This window comes from Aptenodytes patagonicus, chromosome Z, assembly GCF_965638725.1.
Source record: "Aptenodytes patagonicus chromosome Z, bAptPat1.pri.cur, whole genome shotgun sequence".
NCBI lineage: Eukaryota > Metazoa > Chordata > Aves > Sphenisciformes > Spheniscidae > Aptenodytes > Aptenodytes patagonicus.
The window spans coordinates 54,251,996-54,265,794 of NC_134982.1; the positions used below are offsets into that span (position 1 = coordinate 54,251,996).

The 13,799-nt window shown below is 44.7% G+C and overlaps 1 protein-coding gene across 2 annotated transcripts in view; it reads right to left on the reverse strand.

Annotated features, from left to right (window-relative positions):
- Positions 1-13,504, reverse strand: part of MEGF10 (multiple EGF like domains 10) — a 110,569-nt gene extending 97,065 nt beyond the window's left edge. For both annotated transcript variants that reach the window (XM_076362383.1, XM_076362382.1), the window contains exon 1: positions 13,459-13,504. The gene's annotated coding sequence lies outside the window, so the exon portion shown is untranslated. The remainder of the gene's footprint in view (positions 1-13,458) is intronic.
- Positions 13,505-13,799: the final 295 nt, after the last annotated feature.

A 13,799-nucleotide genomic window follows, 5' to 3' on the forward strand; every position in this document is an offset into this window, starting at 1 on the left:
GGGCCACGAAAATGATCAGGGGGATGGAACACCTCTCCTGTGAAGAAACACTGAGAGAGTTGGGGTTGTTCAGCCTAGAGAAGAGAAGGCTTCGGGGAGACCTTATTGCAGCCTATCAGTACTTAAAGGGGGCTTATCAAAAAGATGGCGGCAAACTGTTTAGCAGGGCCTGTTGCGACAGGACAAGGGGGAATGGCTTTAAACTAAAGGGGGGTAGATACAGACTAGATATAAGGAAGACATTTTTTACACTGAGGGTGGTGAAACACTGGCACAGGTTGCCCAGAGAGGTGGTGGATGCCCCATCCCTGGAAACATTCCAGGTCAGGTTGGACGGGGCTCTGAGCAACCTGATCTAGTTGAAGATGTCCCTGCCCACAGCAGGGGGGTTGGACTAGATGACCTTTAGCGGTCCCTTCCAAGCCAAACTATTATATGATTCTAAGATCTACAACACTTCTTCTAACACCGTAAGGCTTTTTGTTCTTAAGGCTACTCTTAATAAACACACTGTATATGTATATCCTCTAAATGTTTTACCTCATTTCATAAAACAAATCAACAGCAGAGCTGATAACAATTTAGGTCTGCTAGTCTCCATTTTCAGCCTACTCTTAGGACCCATGTCTCCAGTTCAATATTTTGCCACAGTGGTAATAACATACACATCGTGCTTACAGTGCTTACTGTGGGTGTAGCATCAGAATGATGCAATACAGATTTTTGGGTCTTAGGCATTTACAAAGGAATCACCACACACAATATCACGACTGAGAGAATTTTTAACAGATCTGGGTCACCTCTGAAGAGGCCAATAATGCGCTCTTGTCTGTCTGCTTTTTTATTTCTTTATTTTTCCTATTGGTATTCTTGTTGTAAACTGCAATTAAGAAAAACACACATATATGCCTAATAGAAAACCTCCATGTACTAAAACTTTGGTATTTCCCTGGAGATAGGCAATACAACAGAAAGCAGGGTAATTTTTGGAAGCATAGTGAGAGACTCCCACAGGAGAAGAAGAGGAAGCTTAAAGTACATCCTAGGATGCAGCCTCCAGAGATGTTTCTGAATGGCACTAAACAATTTTGGAGTGACTGCAATGGATTTCTGCTTCATTCCAAAAACTTCCTACGGAAGACCAAGAGGCGGCAACCTTTTTTTTACATCTTCTCTCATTGCTAGATGAGAAAGAACATTTCCTCCCTGCATCCCAGCACTACTTTAGTTTAGCAAACCAAACAAAACAAGAATCTGTTTTCTGAAGTTGATCCACTGTCAAAATAAAAATCGACTTGTAAAAGGCTGTGGTACACACAGAAAGGTTGACAGTCTGCAAAGACACAAAAAAATTATTCTTTACCTTAGTGGCACAGACCAGAACCCCAAATCACTGCGTCCTTTTGAGGTTCACTTACCATGAACACATATCCTGGCTGTCATTATTCATATATAATGCAAATTGGCGTGAACTAGCGTTCAGCAAGAAAGAATGGAGCATATCTTAAAAGTGCATTAAAGTTGCAGAGGAACAATACTGTTCTAGAGATGAGGTTAAGTCTCCCAGCCCTCTGAAATGGGTTATGGAGATGGAAAAATCTCCTGACAGCAGCGGGGATACTTAAAGCATCTCTACATAAAGGAAGCATCTCTCTTGCTGTGTTTTTGTTTCATTTTTCAACAACTACTCACCCAATCTTCTTATTCAATAATTAAGAATGCACTCTTTTGTGGGTTCAGAGTTTAAACAACTTCCCCGGAATGAGAGAAACTCACTTCTATTCAGTACCACCTTCTGTCTTAAAGTGATAAAGCCCTGTGGCATACCTGCATAGCAGTATTTGCAATGTGTAGTGCCTTTAATCCAAAACAACCCTAAAGCATAAAGAGTACTAATGTTGCTCTGCATTCTCAGCAGAGTCCATTACAGAGCTGGCAATTCAGCTTTCTTCTGAAAGAAAATTTAATAATCTATTAAAAGAGGCCAGTTGTTCTGGCTTTGGTGGAGGCAGCTTTGGGATATCTGGACAACACGGGGGGGGGGGGGGGGGGGGGGGGGTGCGTGTGTGTGTGTGTGTGTGTGTGTGTGTTTTCACAGATTCTACAATGCATTACCGAGGCAATGCGCAAGGGATCCGTGTTCATGCACCTCACCTCAGTTACTCTGAGAGTCCACTAATTTCACTTGAGTTATTCCTGGTTTACTCAATTCAAGCAAGAAAATGGGCCCTCAGTCTCTGTTCTCTTATGCCTTTTATTTTAAAAGAAATGAAACTAACTAAAATTAATTTATAAAAAAAAATAAAGCACATTCTTTGCACACAGCTAAAATCTTCATGAAATCTACCCCTCAATTTATAATACACATTTCAATCTCACTGGCAGGTACCCTTCAGAAACAGTTGTTATTTACAATATCAGCCCGGGGGGGGGGGGGGGGGGGGGGGGGAACCCAGAAAAAAAAAGATTAAAAGATCAAGTTACTCTTCACTTCCAAACAAGACCAGCCACAGCTGTACATCAGCTTCCGAGCAACTGCTCCGCAAACACACAACAGGGCTTCTGTCTTCCCACAGGGTTTGCTCGGGTCACCCGCATGTGGCGTGGATTAAAGCAGCACTAAAGCTCCATTACAGAGCAGGCAGAGCCGCGAGTTAAATGCAGAAGCCGGCGGTGCGGCTGGTAAATGCCCCGGTCCGGTGCTCTGCCCCGAGGGGTCTCCCCCAGCGCCGGGAGGAGCCCACGCACAGCTCTCGCACGGTCCGCGGCCAGGGCGCAAAAAAGGACCCAAACGACTTTTCTGCTTTTACGTTGTCACTGTCTAAGCAGAAGGAAGTCGGAGGGAAGGAGACGAGTGTGTTAAGAGGGGTTTTTGTAGGCAAAAAGAGGATAGTGAAGAGGCAGCCTATGATTTTGGTGGTGACGGAGAAATGGAGTCAGGCAGCCTGTGCAAATTGTGAAATTTTCTTTAGAAACACCATTGTCAAAACTGAAAACCAGAGGAAGGTGCAGCCCCCATGTCAAACACCTGAGTACACAGCACAGAGGCTCCCCGTATGGGGATGCCTCCTCAACCCGATGGAAAGACAGAGCTCGTCCCTCAGCGCCCAGGCGGGCTACAGCCAGAGCAGCCAAGCCCACATGAAGCCCATACCCTGGCCAAGGTTTAAGACCTCAGTCCCCTGCACGGGGAGGGAAGGAGACAGTTTTACCAGGGCTGTTACACTTGGTAGAACACCAGCCTTCCTGGACCTCAGCAGCCCAGCGGAACAATCAGCAGGGCCGGGGAGGTGGGGTTTTTGCTCCTGGATTTACAGTTCCTCTCTTTATAAACATGACATTGAGAAACCGCAGAGTGTTATGTATTTTTTCTTTCCTATGGGTCATGCCAGGAAGACAACACCAGCGCAAAACGGTGGCACCAGCCATCTGGCCACTGGTGCCCAGATCTTCATCATGGCAGGAAAAAGAATCCATGTCTTAATTGGCATTCTTATGCATAAAAAGCAATCATGTGGTTAATCAGAATCCACTAAAATAAATAAATAAAAATAAATAATAATAATAATGCACTGCAGCCAGTGAAACACTCCTCAGCTGCAGTGTGTCAGAAACTCCCACCAAAGGGCAAAGCAACACCACCCTGCTGGAATAATGGCACCAGACATTTTATTCTGCCTCTCCTCCATGCTCTCCAACCAACATACAGCCAATGTGGACAGGTATTAGTTACTTCTTAACTGCTTCATCTTTGCTGCTTCGAGGAACATGGCCTTTGTCCGGGAGAAGGGGCTGTGAAGTAGCAGCAGGGGACATACAGTCACTGATGGAAGAACTGCCCAGAGTTTGTGGATATTCACCTGCTCACTCACAAAGCATGTGAGAACTCACAAAGCACATGAGTGACGGCTCTGGAAATAGCATCACAAAATTAGGGGCAAATAGGACAATAGTACAAATGGGCAAATGGGACCCCCATTTAGGAGTTTGCAAAAACTCTGTTTACACTTAAGTGTCTGTTTATTCCTATTACAATTATCTAGATTTTCTATGAAAGTAAACACCACTCTAGAGAGGATATAAACTAAGACTTGTTGAACACAACTGATAAATCTCCTTCCCATCCTTCCACAAAATCTTCTTGAGGTGTTTGGATTCCTGAAAGTCTCCTAATTGCACCATAAAAAACAAAATTTCACAAGTTTCAAAGTTCCCGTATTTTGATGTCACTGAATACAGTAATTTGGATACTTCCAATGCATCAGAAAATACCAAAAGGATGGGAGGACCTGACAAAATCAAACAGGACTGTGAGAGCTTACATCATGAGAGACAGCGACACCTATACCAAACCATATATAGCAGGCAAGAATCATACAGCATCATCTCTGCATTAAGCCCTACCCATAATTTTTAAAATACATACTCAAATGTCCTTGTCTTTTGACGTCCCAAAACCAAACATGGTACAGGTGGATGTGATTTGAACAGTAAAGCACACCCGGGACATGAGTTCATTTCTACAAATCCAAACATTAGTATTTGGAAGTAATAATTTTCTTTCGCCGAGTAAAAGGGCCACGTGAGAGATGGGATTTCCAATTTGGAGAGGCTGTTTGCTTTGCTGTCTTCAGGAGATGGACAATGTGCTGTTTCACATGACACGCACTTTTAGGACATTCATGATGACATCATAATTGAAGAGATTCTTACACGCAAAAAAGTAATTATATGGATAATTAAAATCCACTGCTGTCATAAGGCTGTGCAGTGGCCTACGAACATCCTTTAATGGCAGCAGTTACAGAGATCACAAGCATCATTTCCATAGCGCTTGCAAGAGAAAAGGAAATCCTAACTTCTATGCAGTTTGGCACCCTTCTAACACAGTTTAAAAAAATTATTAAGTACCGATGCTTTTCTTGAGGACTGTTTGAAAAAAAAACCAGTCTGTCTAGCCCAGCTTTACCCTCAGCAAGCATTTATTCATCTGACTTACTCAGACAGATCACTGAATTTCTTAGACCAACAGCTCAGTCTACCTCTGACACCAGCTGAGCTGTATCCTCAGTATTTCTTTCTGTTAAAAAGATTTGCTAAAACATGTTAAGGTAAACACTGGGGGAAGAAGCTGGTCAGGAGTCTAACTATGCCAACCTTGCTCCCCAAACCAAAGACCTCCTGTTTTTTTCCCAGGAGCAGTGAGACTCTTCAAGCACACTAAGGTAAAAGAAAGAAGAACCACCAAAAAAAGGTCCAAGTGTCAGGCCAAAATTGGCTGGGATTTTTACTGACAGGTAAAATTCAGACAAAATCATTAAGCTCTCTAGTTTTGATCCTCAACCACAAGCAACTTGGCATAAAAATGAATTTGTGAGCAAAAGTGCCAGGTTCATACAGAGCCTGCAACAACTCCTAGGAGTCATGTTTTTGGAGTGCGGGGGGTGAGTGCAGGGAAAGGCTGGCTGCCGGAGGCAGCCCTCAGCACATGCTGGATGGAGCAGGACTGAGCTTGGCCCTTCATTGGTGCAGGCGGGAGTAACAAAATCATCAGCTCTTCAGGCACCTGTATTGTGTATTTAAATAGAGCTACCAATATGCCATGCTTCTTGATTTATCATTTGTACCCCAAACACAAAATACAGCCTGACCCTCTTCACATTAATTCTTGATGACACAAAATTGTTAATATAGGCATAAGTAATTTTGGTGATTGTCTCTCCCAAAAGTACAGACAAAGAACCCTCAAAGAAAAGAATAATGACGGAAAACTGAATAAATAAAAAGATGAATTATTTAATACTATTCTGTCACCAGTTGCAAAAAATGCTTTCTTTTCCTCTTTGCACTTCAAAAGCTTCTCTAAAGTAAAATATTCACTAGGAAATTGTAAACAAAGTAGGAAATATGTGTCAGTATAAACAAAACAACTGCAGAATATGAAATAACTTTATATTTTGAATTACTGTATTCAGAAACTGTAGGAGTCAGAGCAAAATGAAAAAACATGTTTGAACCTTACATGAAATTAAAGAAATTGAACTCATGGTGCTTTGTTTTTATACCAGTACCAAATATACCAACAAACAGGCAAAGACTGCTCTGTAAATGAGGTGTTTCCCTTAAGCTAAGTGTTTAGGAGCAAATAGCATTCAAAAGCTAGTTTAATAAGGTCCTCAATCAGAATAAGAAAAAGGAAGAGCGGAAGACGGAGAGAGAGGGAGCGGGCGGGGGGGGGGGGGGGGGAGGAACGCGGGGGGGGCAGAGGGGGGGAGAGGGAAGCAAGAGAGGGGAGAGAGAGAGAGGGGGGAGAGAGGGAGGGAGGAGAGAGAGGGCCGGGGGGCTGGGGGAGAGGGGAGATGGAGGAGAGAGGGACGGGGGAGACAGGGACAAGAGGAAGAAAAAGGAAAAAAGGAAAAAAGAAAAAAAAGGGAAAAAGGAGGGGAAAGGGGGAAAAGGGGGAAAAGGGGGAAAAGGGGGAAAAGGGGGAAAAGGGGTGAAAAAGGAAAAAAGGGGAAAAAGGGAAAAAAGGGGAAAGGAAAAAAAGAAAACAAGAAAAAAAGAAAAAAAAAGGAAAATAAAAGGAAAAAAAAGTAATGTAAGGCAGTAGCTTGGGAATGATGCTAAAGCACCTTTGCCGGGTGTGATCACCAGTGACTCTGGTCATTGTCGGGTGCCACCTCCTGTGTGCTGGAGAAGACAATCCATCCCTCAGGGCTGCAAAGGCGAAACAGTTGTTTTTAAACAAATACATTTCTAATTGAAGAGCTTTCCACTCCAGCTGCCGTATCCTATTTTTTAAGTAGATTTACAATGGCTGACGCAAGTATGCTGCCTTTGGGGCCAAGTTTGCCGCAGCTCACAAGTTGTCAGGGACATTTCTCCATGTATCAAGTGCTCTGATTCTTGCCGGTGCTCTTGAACCCTTTGAAGTGAGTTTGTAAGTCACCAAACGAATGCTTCCCACAAACACACGTAAGCATTATTTCTGCTTAAGTTCCAGTGATCATAACAAGTGTGTGTTGACAGACCAGTGCTCCAAAATTTTGTAAACATTTTAGAGGAAACTAAAACTCAGTTATACATGCTCAAAAGCCCACTGTAGGAAGCAATCCTGTAGCACAGAGCAGAGGAACTGGAAGATATACTTGGTCTGTTGACATAGTCTGTCTTATTCCCACCATGGCTGTCCTCAGTGCTATGTTACATGTTTTTTGCTGATTCCTGACAGCAACTTCCAGAAAAACATAAACAAATCAATTATGTCATTTTGTACTTACAACTTAACGGGACCTTGGCGCACACACACACATGCGCTCGCGCGCACACACACACAGACATGTCTTTTTCTTCTTTTTTAGCATGCAAGTGCTTCCAGTGTATTCATGTTCTTGGGGCGACCAAGCTTAGTCCGACTATCGGCTTTGGGAGGATCTGATGCCAGCCAGCCGTGCATAATGGCCTCTTTGTCTGGCTGTCACATGAACAGCATTGTGTTACAATCATTGTCACTCCGAGCTTAAACTGCAAGGCATGCTTTCACACAAAACATTCACTTTGGGGGCTCTTTTTGGCAGAGCCCTGTGATCGAAACTCTTTCGCTCCGCTTTAGTTAATCAGTTCAGCAATGCTGAAACTTTAAAAGTCAGGATTCAAAAGCTCTCATCCAAATCAACTGATTCTGAAACTTCTCTATGGGTCACAGGAAGAAAGGGGCAAGTAACATAAAATAGCCGTCATCTAAATCACTATGTGTGAATCAACACCAAACTCAAGTGTTGAGCCAACATGGTTAATAAAAAATAGACTGCCGTAGCACAAAAGATCTGAATGAAGCTAACAATAGTGAAAACATAGAAATAAGTTTGATTTAGTTCACCTTTGCAGTATGTAGGGTCACAAGGATACCACCATGGTAGTGGGATCCCCCTAAAGCCCAGTTTAGGAGAAGACAAGCACAGCATCGCAGCTGCAAATTCTTCCCCTTTGTTCCACCAGCTAACAACCTCGCTGTTCCCGCCTGCGTCTACAATGCAAGGCAGATGCACCCTGTAGCCCTCATCTTTAGATATGAATTACGACAGTCAAAACTGCGTGTCAAAACGAGACTGCAGCATACAGCTTCCTCCAGCACATGCTGGCTCCCCATGGGAAACCCCAACGCACGGGCAGAGCTGGAGCTAGGGAGCTCTCAGGCAGCTCCCACACCCTGGGCTGGCACCACTGCAGGGCTGCAGAATGACTGCAGAGTACAGGCGGTGCACAGCACTGCCAGATCCACTGCAAACCGTGGATGAGGATCTCATCATGACTTTTCCTAAGCCCTTTGACAGCAGAATATTTTGTTCCAAATAACAGCTGGGGGTGGGAAAAATCCCAAGTCAAAGTTGTCTCCACCTTGAATATTTTTCTCCTGTACTGCAGAAAAATGTCTGCAAGATAAAAATCAAAACTTTTCCACAAGACAAAGATGAGTAACTTACCAGGTGACAATGTTACTGTTTGCCGTGTAAATCCTTTAAATTCACCAAGTACCCAAAAAAAGTCCTGAAAAGTAGATAAACAAGATTTCTGTATAGGAGAAACTTCAAAAGATGCTGTGAACACGCTGAACTCATTGAGACCCTGCACGGATGTCTTTGTTTTCATTAATGAAAAATATTCTCACAGGGCTAAGACCAAAATATGTTAAGAACGACATCCTCCTGCCCTTACTGTCTCTCGGAATCATTCTGTGCTGCACATATTTGTCTCATACAGTTACTTACGGAATACAGCACTAAACACTTTGAAGAGGGCTTACAGGATCTACCCCTGAAGGAGACAAGCGCGATGCAGCAAGAGCTCATAGCATAATGCTTGCCATGTACATAAAATTTTACAAAGCAATGGCTTCTTTCCAAAACAAATGGGGATGTGAGTGGAACAACAAACTACCAGCTTGCTCACTGTTTTCTGTCCAGTTCATTTTTCTTTCCTTTGCAGCCCATCAAAGTAACATATCTTCCGCTAAACTCTGGTTTGGTATTCCACCCTGCTACTGCTCATAGATGCATCAGTCGCCCTAAACACACGTTATCACTCTCTTGATCATTTTTCTTTCTTGAGCAGCCTTGACCAGTCCTCCCTCTTCCCCACATCCTCCACCACTGTTTCGAGCACACCCTCCCAGATCAGGACTGCCCATGAGAGACACCACTGGGCTGGGTCAGAGCCCCCCAGTCTCATGCCTGGACAACTTCACCCACACCACAAAACCCTGTTGGTCTTCTCTTGTCCAGCCTGACAAATCCACCTTCTGCATCGCCCTAAGGTCACGACTTCTCCGAGCCTCCCCTTGCTTTTCATGGTCTCGTCCCATGCCCAATATTTCTCGTACTTAACAAGATGTTGACCCCTTCTTTGGCAGGGCCATGGTACCAGCCCTCATTGGTAATATCCTGGTGTTTCGGAGAAGTAGTTCTGCACTGTCTCCTATTTGAAGACTCACCTGAAAAAAACTATCATTAATGCCTTTAAACATTTTAATTTCCATTATTTTTGATGAAGAATAATATGACTGTGGCTTGACCGCTGTTTTCATGAGTTCAATGTCCTTTCTTATTTCCTATTGTCTTTTGTCTTAAATTTTAGATTATAAAAGGCAAGATCATTTTTGCTGTTGTTCTTGTGCTGTTGTACAGCTCCTGTGACTGGAGTGGTGGGACACTAGAGCCGTACAACCTACAGGTGTTAGTCCTAGTGTTTCTTTTTTAAATATAAGACACATTAATATGAAGTCTTTATATTCAAGTTTCTTTGCAAGAGTTAACTTGCATCTCTGTGTGTTCAACAAAAATAATCTGGAAGGCTTAGAAGAATGTTCTTTTACAGCAGCAGAAAAAAGATTAAATTTCTTTCCTGAGGTCACACAGCAAGTCAGTGTCAAAGTTAAAATTATGCTTTCTGCTTCCCAATCTATATTCTTTCATTGTCTTGCACATCAAAAGGGCTCAGAATTAGTACCTCATTGCTGACTATGGGCTAATTTCTCTGACAATCAGATACAAAACACTGATAAAACATGAAGAGCTGGCTGTCTACATTTTAATATAAACCTAATGTGCACATCCGAAGGCATGAACCACAAATCCTTACACAAGCAAAACATCAATTAAAGACCAGACAGTTTGAATGGGTTAATTAACAAGAATGCTGACACAATCAATAGAGCTATTCTAGTAAAGGCAATCCCTCCCCAGAATACTCCTCCTATTTTTCTGACAGATGGCTTTAGATGATACATACTCTTTTCATAAGAAAAAAATTTGGAATATCAAGACACAGATTCTTCTCATAGATGAAAAAATAATACAGTTATATCTAAGTTCATGATATGCTGATTTTAGCATATCTTCAAAGAGGAATATGAGTACCAATTACGGGGAAACTCATCTCTTAATATTAAAAATCAGGGTCAAATTCTATTGCTGACAGTGAGTTGGTAACATAACTTCTATATAGTGAAATCTGGTGCCACTGGCATCATTCAAGGAAGACACTGCTTAATGGCAATAAGGATGTAAGAACTTTGACTGCAATTCCACTACACCATTCCACTCCACATCTAAAGAAAGGCTTATAGTGGATTTTTACTGTTCTACACTGTGTTCCATTCAAAAAATGAATACACTGGATCACATCCATGTTACCGTATTCTCTATGGAAGAATCAACATATCTTTGTTTTGACTAAAATTGTAGCGCATATGCAAAGAATTTGGTTTTTTTTTTTTCCTTCCTCAAAAGCCACTTACCTCCCCTAATGAGAAGAAGTGAAAATGCCTAGACAAGAAAAAGGTATGTAGAGACACGGTGCAAAACTCCTGCCAAGTAATCTGAATATAAATTCAAGGGATCCTTACCAGCTGCAGTCAAAAGCCCACTCCAAACTCTGTTAGATGTTAATCAAACTTAAATATGTTAATGCACGGTTCCCGTGTTCTTTGCATAGATGAGTTAACTGCTTTTGTTAAACTGCATTTGCTTCCCTAGGTGTATGCCCCCATACAGCAGAATACATCCTTTTATGGAAAATGTGGTTATGAGAGTCACGGAAGGACTGTTCACTTGGTCAGACTCTTCTGTTCACCTGCAGGGCAGGAACAGTTCATTTAATACTGTAACCCCTGGACAGGTCCTCCCGGTGCCCACCCTGTGAGGGCACAACCCCACACCTCCAGTCGCATTTAAAGTGTTGGCATTAGCTATGCATATTTTAGCTAGAGCAGCTAAATGGTAAAATTTATGGTATACAAAGAGCTAAAGCATCATGCTATTGAGGCAAAGGCAGTACAGTTTCTGTCTACAGGGGCTGTCTCTGGGGAGTCGAAACTGGTGTGCGCAGCCCTGCCCCTGGAAAACAGTGCAGGCTCTGGACTGCTTCACCACCCAATACTCGAAACAGGGGAACTCTGGTAAGTGATTTCCAGGGAAATTAAATAGATACAACCAGCTTACTTCACACAGGTCACTGAGCAGCCAGCAGTTGAGAAATTTTTTGCAAGATACGGATTGTAATCAGTAAGCGAGACACAGAAAATTCATTGCCAACCCTGTGAACTGCTCATCTTCTAGCAGAGACTTGTAACACTCCAAACTTATAACTGCACCATCTTAAGAAGCCAAACACAAAGCCATGCCATCTCCACAGCACATTAACAATCAATACTAACACGATGCAACTGATCCACCTCTTGTGGGAGCGATCGCATTTAAATTTGATTGTATGACAAGGCCACATGGTGATTACAGTTGTCTGTGTAAGAAAAACTAAATAAATTTTACTAGGTAAGGCCCCACGTTTTGATACTGTGCAGGTGCATGAGTTATATGAGCAAACAAGTAGAAACTTGGGGCTAAATTACGTTGTTTGTCCAGCTTATTAAAAATCTAGAGCACACCTGCCCAGCTGGCCTCTCTGACTTGAGACAGAAAATAAAAATAGGCTTCCTAATACCATTTCATTTGCAGGGCCACTGAGTAGCAACCGATACAGATAATTTGGCCACCCAGGCTGTTATTTTCCTAAATTCTGTCTCCAGCTCAGGCAGTTGCACGCCCCCCTGCACTTCAAGAAGAACGCACATACCTAATTACGTATGCGTTGTTCCCAGTATTATGTTATTGGGCACAAATGCCATTTAGGGGTGTTGACAAGGAAACTGAAGCCTGAAGCCAGCTTTCAGTTTCAGTCTCACATCAGGCATGCTGCTCAGTCAAAGCATCTAAGACTTTTCAGCGTAGGTCTGTAGCTTATCTGCTGGGAAACAAATGTCACTCCCCAGACTTGGCCTTTTTTTTGTTCTTCCAAGTTGCTGGATAAAAACATTTTTCCTAAATACAGTCATTATGTTAATCTGCTTTCCAAACTGCTGCTGCCAAAGCTCAGTTACAAACCTGAGAAAGTATGCCACGAAACATCTTCAGTACTGACGGCATGAGGTTTTAAACTTGCTGTATAATCCAAAGTTGGTACTTGAGAAAAACTTCAGAGCTGTACACGATTCCAGGAAATACATGCCTGCTTTGACTACATTTAAATACCCAATGACTGGCAGCAACATTTAAGTAATTTGTAAAAATACCAAAAAGCCCTGCATTCCCAGCTCATTCTAAGAAAAGCAGCTGCTTATTTTTCCTAATTGATTTGTGCCTACGCTTCCAGATCGAGCCTACTTCTTGGCTGAAACACAAAATAGGAAATATTTACACTACTGTGACTGTCGCCAAAAGAAAATCTGCACAGGATACCACACAACTGAGAATATCTCTAGGCAGCTCCTGCTGAAAGACATACGCTGGAACGAAGTCAAGTTATTAAACAGATGTGCATTTTCACGTGCAGGTCATGCTTATTTACATATGTACACAAACATCCCTCTATCTCAGTATGTTCCCTCGTTCCAGTCTCTGTTTAGGACTGCCAAAAGCTTCCCGTGAAAACGAACGGTAACCTTTAAAAAAAGATCTTTCGCGCAAATCCTCTGCTCTACGGAGAGCCTGAACGGACTCGTCCCGGCTCCGGACCGCTAGCGCGGCAGACGGAGGCGATGCGGGCTGGGGAGAGCGAGATGAGCCTGCCCGGAGCCCCAGAGCCGCCCCACCAGCCCGGTCACCCACCAGCGACAACGCGGAGAGACACGCGCGGGCGCCTGGCTGCTCTGCAAAGGCGGCGGTACCGACGAGCGGGGCCGGCAGCCCACCGCGACCCCGAGGACACCTTTGCCGAGGGCAATCCCCGCTCCGCTCCGGGAGCGATGCCTCCTCGGCCCCCCCGCCCCGGGGCGCCGCCCGACCCGGGATGCCGCCGCCCGATCCGGGATGCCGCCGCGCTCCTCCGCCGCACCGGCGCCCGGCACCGCGGCTTCCCGGCGCCGCACCTGCGGGGCGGGGCGGGGCGGGACGGGTCCCTGCCTACCTGTCCCGCGGGCGCCCTCCCCGTCCGACCGGGCGCCGGGAGCCGCCGGTTGCCGCCGCCGGGTGCCGCGCCGCCGCTGCGCCGAGCGAGGGGCGGTGAGTGCGGCGGAGCCGGCGGGGCGCAGCCCCTCCTCTGCCCGGCCCGGCCCGGCCCGGCCCGCCCCCGCCCCTGGTCCCGGCCCCCGGCCACGCCGCCGGGGCGGGCGGGCGCGCCGCGGCGTCTGGGCAGCGGCGCGTAGCCACGACGGACGGACAGACGGACAGACACTTAACCACTTACACGATTTTCGGGCTCGTGTCGCCCGTGGGGCGCTCCCCGGCGCGGATGCTGCCCTCCCCTCC